The 23,733-nt window shown below is 42.9% G+C and overlaps 2 long non-coding RNA genes across 7 annotated transcripts in view; one reads left to right on the forward strand and one right to left on the reverse strand.

Annotated features, from left to right (window-relative positions):
* The window catches only part of LOC120408102, a 38,813-nt gene extending 37,416 nt beyond the window's left edge, over window positions 1-1,397 (reverse strand). Inside the window, exon 1 of the long non-coding RNA XR_005600417.1 lies at window positions 1,262-1,397. This is a non-coding gene — a long non-coding RNA (uncharacterized LOC120408102). The remainder of the gene's footprint in view (window positions 1-1,261) is intronic.
* The window catches only part of LOC120408103, a 47,844-nt gene that overhangs the window by 13,034 nt on the left and 11,077 nt on the right, over window positions 1-23,733 (forward strand). For 2 of the 6 annotated variants that reach the window (XR_005600418.1, XR_005600423.1), the window contains exon 3: window positions 2,252-2,302. The exons of 2 other annotated variants lie outside the window; for them this stretch is intronic. This is a non-coding gene — a long non-coding RNA (uncharacterized LOC120408103). Of the gene's footprint in view, window positions 1-1,448; window positions 1,744-2,251; window positions 2,575-20,892; window positions 21,015-22,307; window positions 22,375-23,733 lie in introns of those variants that run through there. 2 more of the 6 variants (XR_005600422.1, XR_005600420.1) reach the window with 2 other exon arrangements.

A 23,733-nucleotide genomic window follows, 5' to 3' on the forward strand; every position in this document is an offset into this window, starting at 1 on the left:
ATTGTGGTACAACTGAAAATGCCAAAAAAATAGAAATCTAGCAGTGAAGGCTGTTTGAATTTGCCACAGTGGAGGGATTATTCCATCCTGCAGGACTGACTAAGAGGCAGTGCTCTGTAATGTGGAAAAGTCTGGTGATAACGTTCACCAGCTCCTTGGAGAGCTGAGCATGAAGCCTGATTGGTCACCAAATGCTACAGTGGCCAAAGATGCTGCACGAGATGACTTAATCCCTAAGACCTCTTCTCAGGAAAACCACATGGATACATCAGAGTCAGGGCAGGTTGGAAGTGAGTCTAAGGGGCAGGGAGGGAAAATAAACTACTTATAACTGAATGCTCATTAGTAAGAAAACCAAGCCCCTACCTATAATACTGAATTGGAAAAACAAGCTTGCAGTAAAAATATGGTGCTACTGTGGGCCCCAGATGAGCTGGAGGGCAAACTCTTAACTGCATTTCTTAATCAGCTAATACCTAAGGCTCTCTAGATAAACACCGAAGGCCAACTTTACAGTGAAAGAACCTATAGACCTCCAAGGAAGACTTTAGCAGGCACTAAGGGATGGACAAAACAAGCCACAGTGAATTGATGCAACCAGAAATACCAAAGAAAACCAACCAAACAAAAAAGAATGGATCTATTTCTTTCCAATAAAGACCAATTAAAGAAAAAGGAGGGCTTCCTTCCCAGCAAACTATTCCAGGAGCTGAATGGTAAGGCCATTTTATTATACCTGACTACACCTAAAAATAACCTAATACTAAATGAGGCTCGGTGGGAATGCCAGGGTCTGCCTGTACAGATGCATTGGCACAGTTGTGACCTTAGACAATTGTGGTCTCTTCAGGGTAGAAACTGTGTCTTCATATGTGGTTGCACAGCACCTAGCACAACCTGGCCCCAATTCTGATTGGCGCCTGTGGGCAAAACCACCAATAAACTACATATTATGTGATGTGAAACAAGCAGAGGCATTCAGGAGCAGCCTAGCCACATTAACCCCAAACGTATCAGCCACACTTAGAGAAAGAGCAGCTAGTAGCCTGAGACTAGCCTACGATTGACATAAGCAGAACGCTTCCCAAATGACACAGGTTCCAAAATTTGGCCTTTAGCCAAAGCCTGGATTTTGGGACTCTGGCAGCTCCCTACTGCCCACCCTTTCCCTGCCTTTATGTCCATAGAAACAGAAATTAAATCAGTGAACATAAATCATGGGCTTCTGAAAGCTGATGTATTTAAAACAGTGCTCACTTACCTAATTTTGTCAAAAGGAAATAGCTGAATGCAAAGCTCTCCACTATCAGATTTATCTACTTGTGTAGCTATGAAAATGCTGGCTTCCAAAACTCAGTCTGTAGTTAAGTCTCTAGTATTCATTAAAGAGTTAATTAGGAAAAGGCAGCTTTCATTAAGCTATTAGAAAGTGTCAGACCTCAAAGCATGATCAGCCAAAGAGCGTTCGTTATCACAAATTCTGATAATGCATGATTACTTCCTGCATGTTTCATTGGTGTAATGTGTTGACACATGATATTCTGTGGGGAGTTTGCTTTCTCTTGAAACTCAAATACCCTCCAGCTGTGCAGTTCAATTAAACTTATTAAACTCAGTTTTGTTTTCCCTTACTTCTGGATATATATAATTCTGGAGTAATTATAATTACTCCAACAAGAGCAAACCACCACTGAGGATGTGAGTGCCCAAAGGAGAGAGCTATACAAGGCTTAATGTCAAAAGGTATTTTAATTGTAAAAATCCCAATGTAAAAAAGGAAAGGAGACCCCAAATGCAGGGTGCACACAGTGTATTTTCTCCTTCTTATTTCAGAAAGTAGAGACCTGCAAACTTTCTTATCTTGCCTTAGTTTTCGTTGAATCCAGAAGTCAGCAATGAATAAGAAAGCAAAGGCTTGGGAGTGTTGATATTTATATCCTCATACTGCACCAGCTAGTGACAATAATGAAGCACAGGTTTCAGAGGGGTGGCCATGTTAGTCTGTATCAGCAAAAACAATGAGGAGTCCTTGTGGCACCTTAAAGACTAACATTGATTTGGGCATAAGCTTTAGTGGGCTATAACCCACTTCATCAGATGCGTGGAGTCAAAAATACAGTAGGCAGGTATAAATATACAGCACATGAAAAGATGGGAGTTGAAGCACTGCAACTTCTCATTGAGGAGTGGAAATGGCCCAGTACTACTTTGTGTTTTGTTTGTTTCAGCTCTGCTTTGTTCTGGTTTACAGGGGTGGTTGTTGTTGGTGGCTCCTTGACGTCTCACAGCAAGAAGTAGTGAGGTGAGCAAGTGTTTTTAAGTTACAACAAAAAATCAAATACAAAAATGAATAACTCAATCAGTCAATCAAGATCATCATGGTAAAGGACTAGCCAAATCCAAAGAGAAGTGGTATCCAGGGACTACAAAGCGGATCTCGAGCACCTAGGACCTCAGCTCACGTCTGTTGATGCTCTTTTAGACTTACAGCTGGGTCTTATGAAAGCCGTGACTTTATACCTATCTTTTGTTACTGGAAATGTATAAATCAAATTAATAAAGTTTTAAAATAAAGTCTCCCTTTCTTTATACTTAGAACAGACTGCTGTCTTCTTCCGATCCTTCCTTGCTGATTTTTAGACAGCCAACACCTCCGATGCCAGACCAGCAATATCATGATTCAGTAGTACCTTATGTTCAGAAGTGGGGAAAATGAAAACACACATACAGAGGTTTATTACAAGTTTAATGATTTAAAGCAGGGCCGGCTCTGGCTTTTTTGCTGCCCCAAGGAAAAAAAAAAAGGGCGGGGCCACTGGAGCAGCAAAGCAGGGGAAAAAAAGAAAAAGAACGGCGCAGCTGGAGCGGCAAAGCGGGGGGGGAACACGGCATGGCTGGAGCGGCAAAGTCGGGGGGGCGGGGGGAGAAACAACGGTCTGGCCGGCAAAGCAGGGGAAAAACAAAACAAAAAACTCGACAGGGCAGCCGGAGCCAGGGGACTCCCTGTGCTGCAGAGTGCGCGCCGGGTCTAATGGGGGGAAGGGGAGGGAGCGGGGGGGAGAGAAAGAAGGAGGGCGGCCAGCACTTCAGTGGAGTGCTCGCCATGCGGTCCCAACCACCACGCCTGCCGGGAGGGCTCCGCTTCGCTCCGGTCAGCGGGGAGGGAAGGACGCGGGCTGCCCTGCCGAGTTTGCTGCAGGGTGCTCCCCTCCTCTGCGCTGCCACCCCGTACAGGGCGGCTGGAGCAGCGAACAACAACAACAAAAAAGCGGCCATGCCGCCCTAGGTTTGGGCGGAATGCTGCCCCGTAGAATCTGCTGCCCCAAACACGAGGTTGCTCAGCTGGTGCCTGGAGCCAGCCCTGATTTAAAAGGAGAAAAAGAGTTCCAACCTGTAAATGTTATACTGCACATCAGCAGAGCTCCTTTTCAGCTAATCAACTGCCTCCTTAAACAATACCAATTATTTATTTAATCTCTTTTTGAGGTTATTGCTGTTTCCAGGTGCTGGGGTATACTGGGATTCAGATTACATTAACATACTTTCATGCACTCAAACAGCAAGAAATGACTCAATTGCTACAGCACGGGTGTGCGCACACGCACAGAACTCAGTAATGGGATAAAGAAAACTGTACAGTTTTGAGCTTCCAGAGAAGGGCTTTAGTTAGGACATTGTTATAAGTTGTGGAGATTTGCAAATAGCAGTTATTGCTATTTCTATTACCATAGCACCTACAAGCCTTAATAAGGATCATGATTCCATTGTGCTAGGTGCTGTACAAATGCAAAACAAAAAGACAGTCTCTGCCCCAAAGAGTCAATGGCAGCTAACTTCAGGTAAAATGTGTTTCTAGTATTTATCATTTATATTATGGTAACACCCAATCAGGAGTGAGGGGGGGCCCACCAGGGCTAAGTGTTGTACAAACATGTCAGAAGAAACACTCCCTGGTCTGCAGAATGCACAAGATAAAATAGATAAAAAACAGATGAAGGGTGAGGGAAGTGGGTAAAACATACAAGCGAAATGCTCACGGGGGTGACAGAAAACATCTTGGTTGTTTTCCAGTGCATATAAAGCAACTGAAATGTAAATATCTTTTCTTTGCTCACAGGCTGACGCTTGTGGTTTATTCCACATTTTCTAGTGTTCATTCCCTTCTTGTTGTTGCAGTTCTGCCATGATTCTACTATTTTCTCTTCACCTCTGATAGTCCCTAGTAAGCTGACTTCAGGGCTTTAATATTATTGCATTAAGAAACTGAACTGTCTGACCTATTGATCTCTGTATCAGATCATCCTGGGCTATGGAGCCGCAAAGAATTTCTGGCTGCCTGGGAAAACCTGACACACTGAACCAGCACCTTGTTACCAACTGACTCATAAAGCGGAGAGAGAAAAGCAGATCAATAAACAGCATTAGCCAAGATTTTGACATTTGTAAAAAGTATATGGGAGCCTGAGAAAGGAAATTAAAGGAGAGCAACAGGTGGAAGAAAAAAATGAAAATGGAACCAAAAAGGGACTGTATCTCCTTATAAAGATCCATGATGCAACAGAAGGATTCTATTGCTGGTAGACTTGAGAACTTAAAGTATCTTTAGGCAAACAAGTAAGCCAGCTTTCTATGTACGAAATGTAGTTAATATTTTCCTGTCAAAATTATAATAATGTCTTCATTCAGTTCCTTCCAAAAGTGGCTGGAGAGCAGTGCTTTTCCATGAATGCTTTTTCTAACTCTCCGAAAAATCCTGTTAATGCTTTCAAATGTTGAACAAACTTCGGACATGTGCAGAACTGGAGTTTTGGACCAGGCTATTTTAGAAACAAAAGCCAACTGCAAAATCTGGATCCTGATATGAACTACCTCCAACACGGGGTGAGTGTTCAGTAAGGTTTTGGTTAGTCAGAGCTGGGTTTTGGAGTACATTTCTGGCATAGTTTGGCTGGCCAAACTGTTAGAATTGAGTTAGGCCAAAAGTCCGAACCTTGCCTAATCATAGTTGGTTTAAAAACTGTATATATGAGGCTATAAACAAATGATAAATCCCAAAGAAAGAAAAAAACTATACCTGACATAGCTGCTTAGGTGTGATGTGATTCAAAGAACTAGTAGCTCCACTTCTACATCTTGATACAGTGCCAGGTAGACAATTCTGTTGTGTTGTTTGTCTAAGACCACTGTGCAAACTTGACAGGTACTGAAGTTTAATATAAAAGTGTAAATCAGAGATTCAGCTATAGCAAAGTCTAAAAGTTGCAGAAATCCCTTTTAATGTTATAGTACATACTTATTTTGGAGGGCTATAGTTGGTAGGCTTCATGGAAGAAGTGTATTTTCAGAAAGGATTTGAATGTATTCCATCTTTCTTCTTTTCCAACATTAGCTTAAGCAGCCCTCCCTTCATCTGTCTCAAGCCTGCCATCAGATCTAATTCTTATTGCTGCCAATACTGCAGAAGTCTTTCCAGCTGTGATGTTGAAGTCCAGACTCCGCCATGCTACATTACTAATGATGTCAGTGTGGAAGCAGCCATTAGGCTGAGAACTGGAGGAAACTATTGTTCAGTAAGTACTAAAACAGGAGACTAGGTAGCTCAGAGGATTGGCAATAAGCTATGAAATCCATGACCTATAGGTTGCCAGTTCAAATTTAGCCCAAGTTAGAAGGGAACAAAAGTTGAGCTCAGGCAATGCAGACAAGAGTTGTTACCACCGGACATCTGTTTTATCAGCGACATGACCTAACTTGCAGCATAATTGCAGCTTCTAGCGAACAAGTGTCCTCACCATGGACTGAGATAGCCTTGGCATTCTAAAAAGACCAGAGACTGAAGGGGCACAACGGATGTTCTACTCTTTTATCCTATGGGTATGGTTTCTCCAGGTCAGATTTCAGACTCTTTCGTAAAGTGACATGGAGAAGCTGGTTTCTTGACTACCCGTGCTGTACTTGCCAGTGAATAAACAAGATTTCAAGACAATCTGGCATCTTACACAAGCAAATACATTGTCTGCATTTTTTTTCTTTTCAGTAATCTATGCACGCACTATTAATACCTGAATAAACATGTCCCTAGATTTTATTTTGCATTAATTTTGTCCGCCAGTCTCTCAGCTTGGAGTCCCACAGGCTTTGGAATTCATGCTGGGTTATCCAACAGCATGTGCTACCTGATCTGCCTGTTCCATGGCCTGTTGGATTTACTCCTACCCATCTCCACCCCTGCTATGATAACATAGTTCCTTTCTCCAGCACAGAAAACACATAAGTGTGTCAAGAGGAGATGTCCTTTAGTCACTTTGGAGATTAACAGGATTCTTCAGAGGTCAGTCAAGGAATGCGTATTAAACTCATCATTGGTATGAAATAAATCAGTGCCTTACAGATAGTTTGAAATGCTTCAATACAGATTAAAAACAGGATTCTCAGTCATGTAAACAGATATGCTATTCCAGTTGTAATATTTTTTTAAACTTCCCATGCATTGATTTTTGTTTTAGTTGAAAAGCCCCTCAGGACTTGCTCTTAAGAAGGTCACATTACCCTGGCCTTGTAAAGTCTTTAAGGCAAAAGATACTCTTCAGAAAACAGGTGTCATTTAAGAAACATCTGAAAGGATACTGCTTTTGACATGATTTACTAAATTGTAACCCTTAGTATTGAATACTGAGCATTTCTAAGGCAGAGAGCTAACACATTTAAGTGAAGTAGAGTGGGTCTTGTATGGGTCCACACCACTGAATATGGAAATGCAATAGCTACTGAATGCGTGATCTTTACAAAGCCAGTGAATATTGCCTCCATAAAAGTACATTTTTAATCTCATATTTGAAGAGCAAAATCCACTTTGGTTAAAAATACCCCAAGTAAATCTTCCAGTTTCCTTCTCTTTTTCAGCTACACTCTATGGATGTATTATATATGTCCAACAATGCAACAATCAGATCTCCCTACTGATATCAAGCATATGCAGCCATGTCAACTGTCATGCCCTTTGAGGACACAATCACTTATTGTGTACTAGGTTCAACCTAAGCAGCTAACTAAAGAAGCTACTCTTGCAAATTCAACCGGTCATGACGCTTATTACACAAGTAGTCTCACTGAATTCAATGGGATTATGTACAGTAAAAAGTACTATGATCAGGTGTGTTTACAGGACTGGATTACAAATTATATGGAATACGAGATGAAGTGGTATAAGGGTTTTACTGGTATGTCTTAGGGTTAGTAACTTTATTTTGAGTGATGACACTTAGAGTCAGTCATATGAGTCTTCTCAAATGAGGAATCTCCTACTTCCAATGGGATAAAGCTCCCATTTGTGGGCTCACAGAGCTAAGAAAATGTGAACTTTAAAGCTGTGACATTTATATTTACAGAGAAGCTGTCACTCCCCAGGACCGCAGTTTGTTCATCCTGTGCCTGCATAAGTGTAATTGTTGAAGGAGAAGGGGGAAACACTTCTCTAGCAGGCTGATTCTTTTTAAAGATGAGTCTTAGAAGTTGCTCAGGTGTTTGCAATGTCCAAATAAGTCCACGGCTTAACAATTGGTGAGCAGAGGGCAGGTGATATGGTCAAAAGCGAGTAAAAGCATTATTTCATACGTCTCCAATAAATCACATGCTTGTGCAATTTATCACTTTGTGACATTCCCCAGGGTACAATCTGGACTGTTGAATAGCTGTGTCCCCTCAATTCTCCAATCTGGGGTGCCTTTCACAGTGCTTTGCTGTGAGAACAATCACTCCTGGCCTGTTCACACACAGCCTCTAGCGTGCAAAATCACTCCCAGCTGAATGATGTGAGTGCTCTAGCCAATTACTCCTGAATTATATTGCAGAATGACACCAGCAAATTCCCAGTCCCAGACTTGTCCCCAGAAATTTGTGCCTTGTATTGCCAAGCTCTTTCTCTCTGTGCAGTACAAGCTCCTAGAAAGTCCATCATTTCATTAGTAGAAAATGATATGCACAAACCCTGTTATCTCAAATGGAGTTTGCAGACACTTCAATCCACACACGCTTATTTAGATAAAACAAGTTAATTGACTACAGAAAAATTGTAAGTGATTACAAGTAATGAGGCATAAAATCAGAATTGGTTACAAAGAAATAAAAGGTAAAATGCAAACTAATACCTAACTCAACAAGATAAATGAATTTAAAGCAAAAAGGTTTTTCTCACCACATGATCACAGCAGTCTGGATGGATATTTCCACTATGACCTACTCCCCCAGTTCGATGATGCTCCTTTTGTCTTTCAAAAGTTGTTGATACCATGATTAGAGATGAGTGGAAAGAGGTGATTTGTGTCCTCTATTCTTCATTTTTATATATTTCCCTCCTCTCTGAGAATCATCTCCAGCTGGGGTTCAGGTGACAGCCACAAGTCTGTCTGCCAAGATGTAAATTTCTCACTCACAGCCTTCTTCCTGCCAAAGAATGGCTGCTTAACCTGGTAATAATCCACTTGATAATGTTGACACCTGGCTGAGGTGCTGACTAACCTTTTGCCTCTGAGAAACTGGTTGGAGCTGCTTTCCTAGCATGAAGCATGTCTCAGCAATGTCATACCGTAGAATCTTATAACTTTACATACAATGTTGCTACATACATTTTATCAAGACAATAATGTTCAGTAGATGATGAGTTTTCAAATGATACCTTACAAGGCATCCTTAGTACAATATTTATCATGGTCTTTTAAAGTGGTGAACATAAGGGTACAGTCTGTCACAAGTGTATCATGTTCACACGTTATATGTGTCTGTCATTCAAGACCCCAGTCAGTGACTTAGCAATGCATTGGGGCCAGTAGTATCAAAGATTGCTTACATATTTAAAAGAATCATGAATATCTGTCTACTGTCCATCACAGGCAGGAAGTTGCAGCTGTTCTTCTATAGCCTGTGCAAAAGGTAGAATCAAAGAAGTTAGACAGGTTACAAGAGTTGTCTCACCACAACCTTTTCAATAAGCTTTCCCTTTCAAAGGGAAACAATAGTAGTATGACATGTTAGTGCAATCTGTCAGACTTTTATATTTCCTGCTAGTCAATCTCAGTGAAGCTGCCTCTCACAATTTATCTAGGTGCCTATATAGCCCTCATTACTAGAGTATCTCTACATCTAACAGTCATTCCTGGATTGTGCTCTTGACACAGGGGGCATGGATCAGCATTCATGTCGTGCTCCCCATCAGTACCTAACTCAAGCTGGGGAAGCTAATGAGCAAACCAGTGGACCAAATTCGATGATGAATCCTGGTCACGTGCCACCTAAGATAGTTGTGCATACACTCAGAAGAAAACACTTGCAACACCCCTGTGAGATAGGGAAGTATTATCCCCCCTTTACAATTGGGGAACTGAGGTACAGGTCACACAGGAAGTCTGTAGCAAAATCAGGAATAAAACCCTCTTGAGTCCCCCCCGTTCAGTGTGTTATCCACTAGACCATCTCCGTAACCCCCAGCCCTTTACCACTGGTGACTGGATCTGGAAGAAAGCTTCATTAAGCTTTAAGAGGACAGGGGGGATCACACACAAAAAGTTAATGACCAGTGGGTCCCACCTTTCTAGATGCAGCAATGTCTGTGTAAATTGATTCAGTGTGGCCATCCAGTCAGGTTGAGTGTTTCTGCAGAAGTAAGGAGGTCATATTTTGATGAGAGTGTCCCTCATATACAATTGCAATGTATTGCAAAGTTTTAAAGACTTCTTTTAATTACAGTTTCTAAATGTTTATATGTACTGACAGGAGCACTTATAGTTCTACATGCATCTGCAGCATGTCAGACCTGCTCAGCTTCACGGCATTTTTCCTTGACCTTAAGATTTGTTGGAAGGCACTCATAGAACCATGAGTACTCAAGCCTCACTGGAGTTACATCCAACAGAAAGACATTACCACTAAAAGCAATGTGTGCTGGTCTCAGAAAATGATAAATGTTAAGTGAATGGCAAATGGGGGGTGGAGGAGGGGATTTTTTTCCTTCCTCTTCTTCCATTCAGTGGACTCTTAAAAGGACACAGAGCTGCAGGTGTTGTGTGAGGCCGTGCTGAACATTTTGCAGTATTAGCTGTTTAATTTCCAGAAGAACAAAGAGAGTCTAACACCCTTTGACATGTCAGAAGATATGTCTGATAAAAACACACCTACTGTGCTGTTGAAAGTATCAGATATACCCTATGTCTCTCTGATTTCAATGGATAGAACAAGAGAGAAAAGAACAACAATGCCTAGATCCCTGAAGAGAGAATCCTACAATACATAATAAATCCTACCAATATAACATGAATTGAAAAGGAAATTATTGAATAAAATCAGATTTAAATTGAGCTCAGCCAGAGACTGTTCCATCTGCTGAGAAAGAAAATGAACAGGAGCACTCAGCCAGTTTTATTTCCTTTGTAGTGGACATCACTAGCTATCTACCTGTCTATCTATTGCTTGCTTGCTTGCAGTGTTATTGAAGCTGTGTTGGTCCCAGGATATGAGAGAGACAAAGTGGGTGAGGTAGTATCTTTTATTGGACCAACTTCTTTCATGGAAGGGACAAGCTTTAGAGTTTCACAGAGCTCTTCCTCAGGTCTGGAGAAGGCAACCAGTATGTCTAAACTAAGAACATAGTGGGACAGATTGTCAAGCATAAGGGGTTCACACATACCATAGGAGACCACTTAATATAAGTGAGCAGTAAGGGTTAGCAGGCAGTAAGTTGTGTTACGAATTGTTGTAATGAGCCATAAAGACCAGTGTCTCTGTTAAGTCCATGGTTTTTAGTGTCTAGGCAATCTTTAAGTGTGTAAGGTGTGTATCTTGGACATTCTTTTTGAGGTATATTCTGTGGTATAGATAACAGATTTTTTGGTATGTCTAAGGTGGTTACTGGATCTGTGAAGGTAAGTGTTGTGATCCATGGCTTTTTTTGTAAATAGTCATTTGTAAGTGTGACGTTATTGATATAAATGGGGACCATATAGAACATGGGTTGCAACCAAGGTCCTGTAGTGGCACCAAATCCTAAGTAAAGGGGGTCATATAAGGTGTCTAAGACCAGGTTCCGGGTTGCTGGTTATAATTATGCTGTCTGTATGTCTGTATCATTTTTAGTTGAAGTTATGGATGTTGGCTCTATGCTGTCAATATTTCAAGTTTGTGCTGTGCTTCTGGGGGAAGCCTCCCAGACAAGCTGGTGTTAGCTCTGCCTAGCCTGTTTGATGGCCCATTAGGGACCATTAAGGACACAATGGACCCATGGAGAGAAGGCCGACACGCCTTGTGACTCAGCAAAGTATGCAGGGACTGGCTCATGTGACTCAAGGCTCCATTTTGCTGTAAAATTCCACAGTGAAGACAAAGGGATTCTTACACCTGGAAAAGTCTATATAAGCCTGATGCTTCGTCTCCATCTTGTCTTCAATCCTGCTTCTGACCTCTGGAGGGACTTTGCTACAAACTGAAGCTCTGCACAAAGGACTGAAGGACCCATCCCAGTGGGGGATGTTTTCCAGAGACTCAATTTTGAACCTGCAGTTTATGCCATCACTGCTGCAAGCCTGAACTAAGAACTTTGCCATTACTGTATGTAACTGATTGCATTTAACCAATTCTACCTCTCATCTCTACCTTTTTCCCTTTGTAAATAAACCTTTAGATTTTAGATTCTAAAGGATTGGCAACAGCGTGATTTGTGGGTAAGATCTGATGTGTATATTGACCTGGGTCTGGGGCTTGGTCCTTTGGGATCGAGGGAACCTTTTTCTTTTATTGGGGTGTTGGTTTTCATAACCATTCATCCCCAGGACGAGTGCACTGGTGGTGATACTGGGAGACTGGAGTGTCTAAGGAAATTGCTTGTGTGACTTGTGGTTAGCCAGTGGGGTGAGACCAAAGTCCTTTTTGTCTGGCTGGTTTGGTTTGCCTTAGAGGTGGAAAAACCCCAGCCTAGGGCTGTAACTGCCCTGTTTAAGCAATTGGTCCTGATTTGGCACTCTCAGTTGGGTCCCGCCAGAATCGCTCCGTCACAGTAAGGTTTCATTATTGAAGCTAATCATGGTGGCCACGAAGATGCTGGAATGTTCTAGAAAGAGTTTGATGGATGGGTGGAGGTTGTTGAAGTTGTGGTGGGAATCTAAGAGGAAGTTGAAATAATCTGTCCAGAAGATGAAAATATCATCAATGTATTTCAGGTATATTGTTGGTTTTGTGGTATATTTTTCCAGAGATTCTTCCTCAAGGTGGCCCAGGAAGATGTTGGCATATTGGGGAGCCATCCTCGTCATAATGCGTGTTCATTTTCTTATCTCCATCTGTTAGTAGGAGGATATAACACCTACTGTCTGGACTGTCACATTTAGATGTGAGAGAAAATGCAACACAGCAGATAATTTGGGATGGCCAAACTCAACAGTAGATAAAATAAAGCAACAACAGAGTGTATGCTGAAAGGCACCTGACACTGTATGAAATGGTGGCCTTGAATATCCAATATACATTCAGGCACCAGCTGTTCAGGTCTGGAACAAGTTATCATGGAAATCTATTCCTTCAAGCTGTGGTTTTCCAAACAGACTCTTTGACTCCTTTGAGGGCTGCAGAATTCCTACATGTGCTCCTTGTGGGTCATTCTTCTCCAACATGCATAGTATCAGGCTGTGTGAAAAAATAATTTGCGGTCTTCAAGCCGAGCAGAATTCTGTTCGCATCATCTCAGGTATGTGGACCCATAGATCAAATAGTTAATTGATAAAATAATAATAATGCAATATAAACATTAACTAATTAATACTCCCAACAAACCTATGAGGTTGGCATTCTGATCCCCTTTTACAGAGAATGTGAGGCACAAGATAAATGATCTTACCCAGCAACAGTGTCAGAGCCAGGCTGAGAATTCTGCTGTACCTTGTTCCTAGTCCAAAACTCAGCCGCCTGGAATATGTCTGTGTGTGTCACAGTATAATGGACATTATATTCTGGTCTGACTCCTACCTAGCTCCAAAAAGCAGTATCACTGGAATATGTAAATAGATTGTTCAAAATATGTTCTCATAACAAAGGGCTTTATGCTAAGTCAGCTATGGAAAAATTTATCAAAGCAGGACAATTATTAACTGGCAATTGAATGTATCGTGGTCTTCTCTCATCCTGCAATGGAAGAGACACAAAGAGTTATGACTTCACCTAATGGAAGCAAGGAAGCAAAGATAGTTTATTTGTAAACAAGAGCACCTCCCCTTATGGCTCAGCTAATCAAACCCCCCACAAACATATATGTAAGGAAAGAGGCAGGAGATACAGAAGGGAGGACAGAAGAAGAGGGCCTCTGTTACTATATCCTACAATGAAATGGACAGAGACAGCCAGCGGGACAAGCAATAGGACAGAAAAGGGGAGATGAGTTTACCTGGGGCACAGATTGCAGCAGCATCTGGATTAAATCCTCTTGCGACATGAGTGACAGGTCTGCCCAGCAGTGGTTGATGAAGAAATAGGAGAGGTCCGAGTGTCAACACTCATGTTTCAGTTGGTGCCACAGCCCTCCCTGCCTGTGAGGTGTTCGTACCCCTCACAGTATGTCCTCTGATCACCAGAAAGATGATCCTGCAGGCTGTTTGTGTCCTTGATTAATAGTGTCTTTGGCTCTATTGATCCTCGACATCTTGGAGCCTGTATCCCTTCTTAGGACCATAAAAGTGGAAAAATTCTTGACTCTCTTTGTTGAGTATGAGCCAAATGACTGCAAAGGTTCAGAATATGAAACCTGCTTGTGCTCAGGTTCCACCTCTTCTGAATCACAAGTCTCAGGAAAATCCAGATCTGGGGAGTTTGCATTTAACTGCCTGTGACCAGAGACCTTTCACACTAGAATACAGCCTGTCAGGAGGTGCTGAATGGTAAAGCAGATCTCTTGGAGGTGATGGAAGGTTTGGCTAGCAGAAGCCACAGAGAATGCAGGAAAGGAGTCTGAGCAGGAAGGGTCTAACTATGGAGCACTGGGTGGTCAGCAACACCAGGGATGGAAAGAGAAGAGGCAGACCTTGCAAGACAGATTGCTTAGCAGCATGCTGAGAATTCAGAAACAGAATCATAGGACTGGAAAGGACCTCGAGAGGATTAAATATTATTTAGACCATTCCGGACAGGTGTTTGTCTAATCTGCTCTTTAAAATCTCCAATAATGGAGATTCCACAACCTTCCTAGGGAATTTATTCCTGACAGTTAGGAAGTATTCCTGACCACCCTGACAGTTAGGAAGTTTTTCCTAATGTCCAATCTAAACCTCCCTTGCTGCAATTTAAGCTGATTGTTTCTTGTCCTATCCTCAGAGGTTAAGAAAAACAAATTTTCTCCCTCCTGCTTGTAACATCCTTTTACGAACTTGAAAACTGTTATGTCCCCTCTCAGTCTTCTCTTTTCCAATCTAAACAAACCCAATTTTTTCAATGTCCCCTTACAGGCCATGTTTTCTAGACCTTTAATCATTTTTGTTGCTCTTCTCCGGACTCTCTCCAATTTGTCCACATCCTTCCTGAAATGTGGCATCCAGAACTGGACATAATACTCCAGTTGAGGCCTAATCAGAGCAGAGTAGAGCGGAAAAATTACTTCTCGTGTCTTGCTTACAACATTCCTGCTAATACATCCTAGAAGGATGTTCGCTTTTTTTGCACCAGCGTTACACTGTTGGCTCATATTTAGCCTGTGGTCCATTATGACCCCCAGATCCCTTTCTGCAGTACTCCGTCCTAGACAGTCATTTCCCATTTTGTATGTGTGCAACTGGTTGTTCCTTCCTAAATGGAGTATTTTGCATTTGTCCTTATTGAATTTCATCCTATTTACTTCAGACCATTTCTCCAGATCATTTTGAATATTAATCCTATCCTCCAAAGCATTTGCAACCCCTCCCAGCTTGGTATCATCTGTAAACTTTGTAAATATACACTCTATATCATTATCTAAATCACTGATGAAGATATAGAACAGAACCAGACCCAGAACTGATCCCTGCGGGACCCCACTCGTTATGTCCTTCCAGCATGACTGAACCACTGATAATTACTCTCGGGGAACGGTTTTCCAACCAGTTTTGTACCCACCTTATAGTAGCTCCATCTAGGTTTCATTTCCCTAATTTGTTTATGAGAAGGGCATGCGAGACAGTATCAAAAGCTTTACTAAAGTCAAGATATACCACATCTACCACTTCTCTCACATCCATAAGGCTTGTTAACCTGTCAAAGAAAGCTATTAGGTTGGTTTGACACTATTTGTTCTTGACAAATCCATGCTGACTGTTACTTACCACCTTATTATCTTCTAGGTGTTTGCAAATTGATTGCTTAATTATTTTCTCCATTATCTTTTTGGGTACAGAAGTTAAGCTGACTGGTCTGTAATTCCCTGTCTTGTCCTTATTTCCCTTTTTATAGATGGACACTATATTTGCCCTTTTCCAGTCTTCTGGAATCTCTTCTATCTTCCATGACTTTTCAAAGGTAATTGCTAATGGCTCAGATATCTCCTCAGTCAGCTCCTTGAGAACGTGCCAAGCAAAAGCAGCTTAAGAGTGAGGAAGGGAAAGCAAGAGGGAAGTTCCTGAAGTGGCTCTGCTCTCTCTTGGCTAGGAGACAGCACTGTATTCTGGCACAATCCACTGTCCTGAGGGAAAACTGATCAGGGACCAAGAAAGAGGAGGACTCCAGGCTCCAAAGAAACTGCTTAGTTTGCTGGAACAAATACAAAACGTACATGAAGATGGATGGTCAAATGGATCCAGTACAATACTTGCTGTACTGGGCATACATCAGGCTCTCAGGAGTCTTTCTTCCCCACGACTGCGTGGTGCCAGCAGGCCAGACAAGCTAGGCTGCAAGCATTGGTTTCTTCTTCTCCTGCTAACTCTGTGGCTGCTGCCCGCTTCCTGGGAACAAGCAGACAGGTACAGTTTCAAACTAATGATTCCTTGCTTGTTACCTCCGCAAGGCAAACTGTCATGGGGATTTTGTAGTGAGGGAATACTCATCTTCAGTGACATTACACTGAGTATGAATATCATCCTTAATGTATAAAGACTAGAGTGTGAATTCTGGCTGTCCAGGTTTTCCTGCTTACTGTGGTGCCCAGCTCCCACCTCTTCGCTGTAAAGAGGAAAAATCAACTGTCCCGTTTTAATTAGTCCCAAATAATTTCCTTTTAGCTACAGCTTTCTTCTCACTTATTTCCCTTTCTACTTCCATCTAACAATGAGTTTCTGAGTGGGTGGCTTTGGCTGCAACGAAATCAACACCATCTCCATCCCCCATGCATGCGTGCGTACACACACACACACACGCGCGCGCACACACACTTCCTGCCACTCTCCTGAATTTGAAAGGATCTGAATTGGGAGCCTTAAACCAGTGTGAACATAGGCCCTTACAGTAAATGCTAGGGACCTGAACTGGAAGGTGGTTAAAATTTTTTAGGAATTTCAGAAATTAGGTCAGCAGAGGGTGCACAGTCGGGAGGGAGGGAGAAAGACAGCTTTAAAATCTCTCCTGTGAACCTTTTCCTCTGTTTCCTCTGCTCCTTCTGTTAGGAACTATTTTTAAGGCCCTCTGTTTTCAGTTTTTTTCAAATTTCTCCCCCAAATGACCAGCTTTTGAGAAAGCAACTATTTGGGGTTTGCCAATTTTAAGCTGCATTTTGCAAGAGCGGAAATTCTCCAGACTCAGCTCCCTGCTGGACAGCACAGTTCACCTGCGGGTAACACTGCTGGTTGGTGGCAGCTGCTGCTGCACAGTGTGGGAGCGAGACAGGCTGGGAGCTGGGTTCTGGCATATGAGGGGGACTCTCTGCCCATTCCATTCTCCCTTCACCCAGCTGACTGGGAGCCAGGTGATAGCCCTCATCTGCTTTCCCTGCAGGAGAGAGTCCCCTCCTGACCCTGCCTCTTCCACACTGTGCAGGGGAAGCAGATGGGGCAGTGCTGGAGTGAGATGGTTAGGGAGACCACCCAACTGCTGCAGTGTCAGGCCCACAGGGAGCAGAAGGATCCCCTCGCCCCCCTCCTGCCACCTCCTGTGAGTACTGGGCACCCGCCCCCCGGCTGGTCCTTTGTTTTCAGTTTTCCTTGATTTTCTCTTTCTTTCTTTTTTTTAACAATGAAAGCACTGGGAGATTTTAAACAAAATAAAAACTAAAACCCAAAGGGCTGTAACTATTCTGTGCAGCAGAAGGGTGCATTACATAACTCCCTTCCCCACCACACAATTGTTTAGAAGATTTTTTTCCCCCATGAATGAGCCATACCCTACTAGTAGTAAATCCCACCTGAGCATACAGTGTGAATAAAGCCATTGGTGCACTTCTCAGGCAGCTGACAGCCTGAAGCAAAGGCATCAGAAGCATGCACCAATAGCCTACTAATTGCACACCATTTTGTGGCTTATTGCTGTATCAGCTGTGCCTTGTGCTTCATAGTGCATGCAAGCTGTCGCAGTATTCACTGTGACACACCCTGTCATGTCTCACCGCCTAATCAACAATATACATTGCCAGCTACAGTGAGGAGTAGTGAGTGGAGATTATACTTGGGGGAGGTGGGAATCCTTGTAGTCTTAAAGAAAAAAAAAAGGATATAATGACAGAGAAAATGATTGTAGCAAATAGGTATGAAAATGCACATACGAGTCTGAAAAATAATCAAGACATTGCACAGGTGGCTGGACACATTTAAAAAGGAATCTGTTTACATGCATTAAAGCAAATGGTTTTGCATATTCTTTGTTTCTTTGAGAAGGTGTGAGAGAAAGGAGGAATATTAATCTAGGATCTGAAATAAATTAAAGCCTTAGAAACGTTATTCATCTGACCCACTTACCACACTGTCTAGCTCCCAGGAGAGGCAGATGCAAACAGCCAACCTCCTAGCAGTTCTTTCGCTTTGCTTGCCTGCCACAATGCCCAAGCCAAACTGCTTCCAGTTTTATTTAAAAGGTTTGTTTCATATGTTAGACATGGTAACTCAGGCAGGAAATCAGCTAACTTCCTGCCTTTATGGGCTATCATCTGTGGAAGCAAATGTGTTCTGGATACATGTCTTGATTTTGTACGGGAAAAGGAATGTTACAGGAAGGGTAGACACTGACACGTTCAGCATGAGTTTTTGTTTACTACATACACAAATCAGATTTGCCTCCTCCCTTTTCTATAAAGAACTAGGAGTGTAATATTCGATTATGCTATCCCACGCTAAAACCGGGGCAACTCATTTAATATCTAATTTACTGATATGAGTTGATTACAGAGAAAAGGTCAGGAGCTGAATAAAGATAATGGGACTTGCATAAAAAAATAGAGAGGTAAGGAGAGAAAAAAAAAAAACAATGCTGGGGAAAGCACGATCTCAAGTCCCCAGGAGAATGAGCAAGACCAACCCCAAAGGGGATATATGAATGGTTTAAAATGCCAGCAATAATTATGGGTTTTTCTTCAAAGTCCCGAGTGTGTGAAATGGAGATTACTTACTTGTAACGGGAAGTTCTTTGAGATGTGTGGTCTCTATCTGTATTCCACACGTGGATATGCACGTCCTCCATGCGCCTGAGACTGGAGTTTTGTAGCAAAGTGTCAATTAGTTCAGGCCTGTGCAATTGCCCTCCTTGTGCTCTGAACCAAGGGCGGTCTCTCCAGCTTCTTCTCTTTGTGTGACTCAGATAAAATCTGAAGAAGAGAGGAAGGAGGGCAGGTATACAGATAGAGGCCACACATACTGAAGAACTTCCAATTACAGGTAAATAACCTCAATTTCTTCTTCCAGTACTGGCTCTTATGTAGTATTCAACAAGGGAAGAAAGTGAGCATGCAGTTAGTATGGATGTCTGTAAAACTGCTGTCCCCACAGTTGCATCTGCAGATGAGGTCTGGACTAGAGCGTAATGCTCCCTCAAGGTGTGGATGGAGCTTGAGAGAGCCACCTTACAAATGTCCAGTATAGAACTTCATGAAGAGATGCTGTAGTCCAGGGGTTCTCAATCTTTTTCTTTCTGAGGTCCCTCGAACATACTATAAAATCTCCATGGCCTACCTTTGCCACAATAACTGGTTTTCTGCATATAAAAGCATGGGCCACAGTTAAGGGGTAGAAGCAGGGCAATCCCCCGGGGCACCATGAAGCTAAGTTGCTCAGGCTTCTGCTTCAGCCACAGGTGGCAGGGCTCAGGTCCTCAGACTTCAACCCCATGCCGAGGGACTTGGTGTTAAGTTTGCAAATGAATTGTAGCTCTGCAGTTTCTCTTTGAAGTTTGTGTTTGAAGTCTTTTTGTTGAAGGATGGCTACTTTTAAATCTGTTATTGAATGTCCAGGGAGATTAAAGTCTTCTCCTACTGGCTTTACTATGTTACCATTCCTGATATCTGATTTGTGTCCATTTATCCTTTTACATAGAGACTGTCCAGTTTGGCTAATGTACATGGCAGAGGGGCATTGCTGGCACATGATGGCATATATCACATTAGTAGATGTGCAGGTGAATGAGCCCCTGATGGTGTGGCTGGGTCCTATGCAACACCATCAAAGAGAAACTGCAGAGCTACAATTCATTTGCAAACTTAACACCATTATTTTGGGCTTGAGTAAGGACTGGGAGTGGCTGGCTCACTACAAAAGCAATTTTCCCTCTCTTGGTATTGACACCTCCTCATCAATTATTGGGAGTGGACTACATCCACCCTGACTGAATTGGCCTTGTCAACACTGGTTCTCCACTTGTAAGGTAACTCCCTTCTCTTCATGTGCCAGTATATATTTATGCCTGTATCTGCAATTTTCACTCCATGCATCTGAAGAAGTGGTTTTTTTACCCACAAACATTTATGCCCAAATAAATCTGTTAGTCTTTAAGGTGCCACCAGACTCCTCGTTGTTTTTATGGATACAGACTAACATGGCTACCCCTCTGATACTGGGCAGATAATGTTTGTCCAAGAGATCCCTTAGCTATAGTGACAAATTGGTTCATGTGAGACTCAGAAGTTACTGTGGGGATGAATTTTAGTTGGAGGAGAAGGGAGACTTTTTCTCTGTGAAACAGGATGTACAGCGGGTCAGCCATGATTGCTCCCAGTTCATTCACTCATCTGGCTGATGTAATGATGACCTAGACAGCAACCTTTATGGAGAGATACGACATCGAACATATGGCCATCGGTTCAAAGGGTGGTCTGGTAAGAACTAAGAATACCAGGTTGAGGTCCCACTGTGGTGTGGGTTTCGCTATTTGTGGGAAGCTCCTAATGAGATCTTTCAGGAAACAAACTGTGGTTGGGTGAGTGAAGACAGAGTGACCTTTCACTGTGGGATGGAAGGCACTGACTGCTGCCAGATGAACCTGCAGTGAACTAAGTCCTGATGTCTTGAGGACAGGAGATAGTTTAAAATAGCAGGCACACCTGCCAATTCTGATAACTGTTTCTGTTGTGTCCAGGCAGAGAAATGCCTCTATTTAGCTATATAGTATTTCCTGGTGGAGAATTTTCTGCTGTTAAGGACATATGGACAACCTCTGAACGTGACCATTCCAGGTCTAATGCCCATCCAAATAACAGGCCGTGAGATGATGAGCGCTTGGGTTGGGTTGTCCGATCCTGCCATTCTTTTTTGAGATATTGATGAGAGGATAGGATGAAATTCATAGGTCTGGAAACCAAAATTGCCTGGGCCAGTTGGGTACCTTGGCCCTGTCATGGCAAATTTTCTGCAGAATCTGAGGTAGCAAGGGGATGGGAGGAAAGGTGAACCGTAGGCGGTCTGTTCAGGATAACAGAAGTCTTGGCCTAATGCTGCTCTGGATCAAGAGGATGAATTTCTTGTTTGCTTTGGAGGTGAACAGGTTCCAAGATGGTGTTCCCCACCCAGTGAAAATTTCAATCAAGACAGAATTCTGTATTTCCCACTTGCCATCTGTGGAGTGGTGCCTGCTGAGATAGTCTGCCAGAGTATTCTGCATCCCTGGTAAGTATACTGCCAGGAGTGTATTTGGTTTCTGATGCACCAGTTCCATAAATTCACTGCCTCTATGCATAGAGGAAGAGATTTCACTCCACCCTGTTTATTTACATAAAAGATGGTTGTCATATCTGGAATTATGTGGCTATGACAGAACAGTATTCGGGTAAACTCCAGGAGACTGATATGCATTCTGGCCTCCTGGGAGACCAACTGCCTTGTGCAGTGTGATTGTCCATGTGGGCTCCCGATCTTATGAGGGATGCAGACATAAATATGGTTATGCTGGGTATGGGTGGAAGGAAAGGGCTTTGGGCTTGCACCTGTTCCGGTTCTGTTCACCATATGAGAGAGGTCCTGACCTTTTGGGGAATTGTTACTTTGGTATTCATAATGTCCCTGTGAGTAGTGAGTAGAAAGACTGGAGCCAGCTTTGCAGCAATGGAGACGAAGCCAGCGAACAGTGTTACATATATATATATGCAGCCACATGGTCTACCAGAGAAAGGCAGACCTGGACTGTTGTGCAAGGTCTGAAGGTGACTTATGGACTGAAATCTGTCCATAAGATAGGCCTTTGCTGATAAGGAGTCTAACATCATGTTTATGAAATGTATAATTTTCATGGAAGTCAAAAGTGGACTTTTCATTGTTGACACAGATCCCCAATTATGTCACAAGGTGGAGTAAGAATAGGGTCACTAACTGGGTCTCCTGGATGAAGGGCAGGTCGAACCACATATGGAAAGACAGTGTAGCTGTTGCATCTCACCTGGGCCGACACCACTGCAATGACCTTTGTGAAGGCCCTGGATGCTGTCACCAGCACAAATGGGAGTACTCTGACCTGGTCGTGCTCTTGTCTTATCTTGAATCTGGGAAACTTTCTGTGTGACTGGGGACTATCCACAGGAAAGTAGGCATCTTTAATGTCAAGAGCTGGAAACCATGTGTTCTCCTCCAGGGAAGGAATTATTGATGCCAGTGTCACCAGGCAAAAATTTGCTTTGTGAATAAAGATATTTACTTGGTGTAGATCAAGACTTGATCTTCAATCTCTGTTTTTCTTGGGAACTATGAAATATGGGGAGTAAAATCTCTTCCCCTGATGTTGGGATGGCACTCATGCTATGGCCACTCACTGAAGGAGAGTCCACCTCTGGATGAAAGATTTCTTCATGACAGTGGTCCCTGAGAAAGGACCAGAAAGGGGGTTTGTGGTGGGGAGGCGAGATAAATTTGATTGTGTAGCCAGAATGGATGATTTTTAGTACACACTTGTCTGTTATTGCCCTGCAGTTGTGTGCAAAGTGGGCAAGATGGCCACCAAAGATTTGGAGAGCATTATGGCATTGCATCAAAACTGGTATGTGGTTCTTGAGAATCCCATCAAAATAAACCCCTGGGTGTTGGGTGGGATTGAGCAGCAGCAGTAGGGATGGAGGAAGCTGCATAAATGGGTCTTTGCATCCTTTGTTGTTTTCATGGGAGTTGGTAAAAAGTCTGGGGGGGAGGGGGAATGGGGTCTGGACCTGTACATTTGTTTGTGGTGTTTTCTCTTCAAGAATGAGGTGTAAATGCCCACAGACCAGAGGACTGTCCTAGTGCCCTTAAGAGAGCATAGCGATTCATTAATCTCGTCAGCGAGAAAACCAGACTCAAAGGGCAAGTCCTCGATGGTATTATAGACTTCCCTGGGGAACCTCAAAGAATGAAGTCACGATTTATACCTCACAACTATGGCTGTGATGATGGCTCAAGACATCACTCCTGGCAGCAGTGGACGCATCCATACTGTGTCTAAACAACCAGACTCTCCGCATCGATAAGGGCTTGGAACTGAGCCCTGTCTGCCTGGGGAAGTTTGTCTCTGAATTCCACAAATTTGGAATCATTTGTGAAATCGGACTTTGCTAACAGTACTGATGATTGGCAATTCTGAACTAGAGATCAGAAGATCAAGGTGTTTGGCACCCTGGTCAGTTGGAGAAGTCTTATGGTGCTATATCCTGGACTTTTCTGTAGCCATCTGCACCAGTAAGGAGTTGGGTACTGAGTGGGTACATAGGAACTCTGCCCCTCTAGGTGGCATGAAATAGCATTTTTCAGCTTTTTTCAGGGTAGAGGCACAGGAGGCAGAGGTGTGACACGTAATACTGGTAAAAACAACGAGGAGTCCTTGTGGCACCTTAGAGACTAACACATTTATTTGGGCATAAGCTTTTGTGGGCTATAACCTATTTCATCAGATTCATGGAGTGAAAAATACAGCACATGAAAAGATGGGAGTTGCCTTACCAAGTGTGGGGGTCAGTGCTAATGAGGCCAATTCAATCAGGGTGGATATGGGTTGGGAATAGGCCAACAAGGACTCCTTGTTGCTTTTGCTGCTACAGACTAACACAACTACCACTCTGAAACATAATACTGGTGGGTTCCAAAATGTCCTTGTTCACTGGCAGAGCCACCCTACTAGGGCCAGAGGATTGCAGAATGTCCAAAAGACTATATTGCACATTATGGACTCTGAAGGTCAGCTGCCACCCTCTGCAAAAGAGACTGGTACTGCCAGTGGTCATGAGGTACTGAAGGGATGATGGAGAAACTGCGTCATCAGCTGATGAGGATGATATAACTGACAGAAACCTTGGGGCTGGCTCAAATTCCTCCTCTGCAGGCTCTGACCGAGTCAGCTGGTATCACTTGGGAGAAGAGAAGTGCTCTG

Source organism: Mauremys reevesii, linkage group 6 (assembly GCF_016161935.1).
Source record: "Mauremys reevesii isolate NIE-2019 linkage group 6, ASM1616193v1, whole genome shotgun sequence".
Classification (NCBI taxonomy): Eukaryota; Metazoa; Chordata; order Testudines; family Geoemydidae; genus Mauremys; species Mauremys reevesii.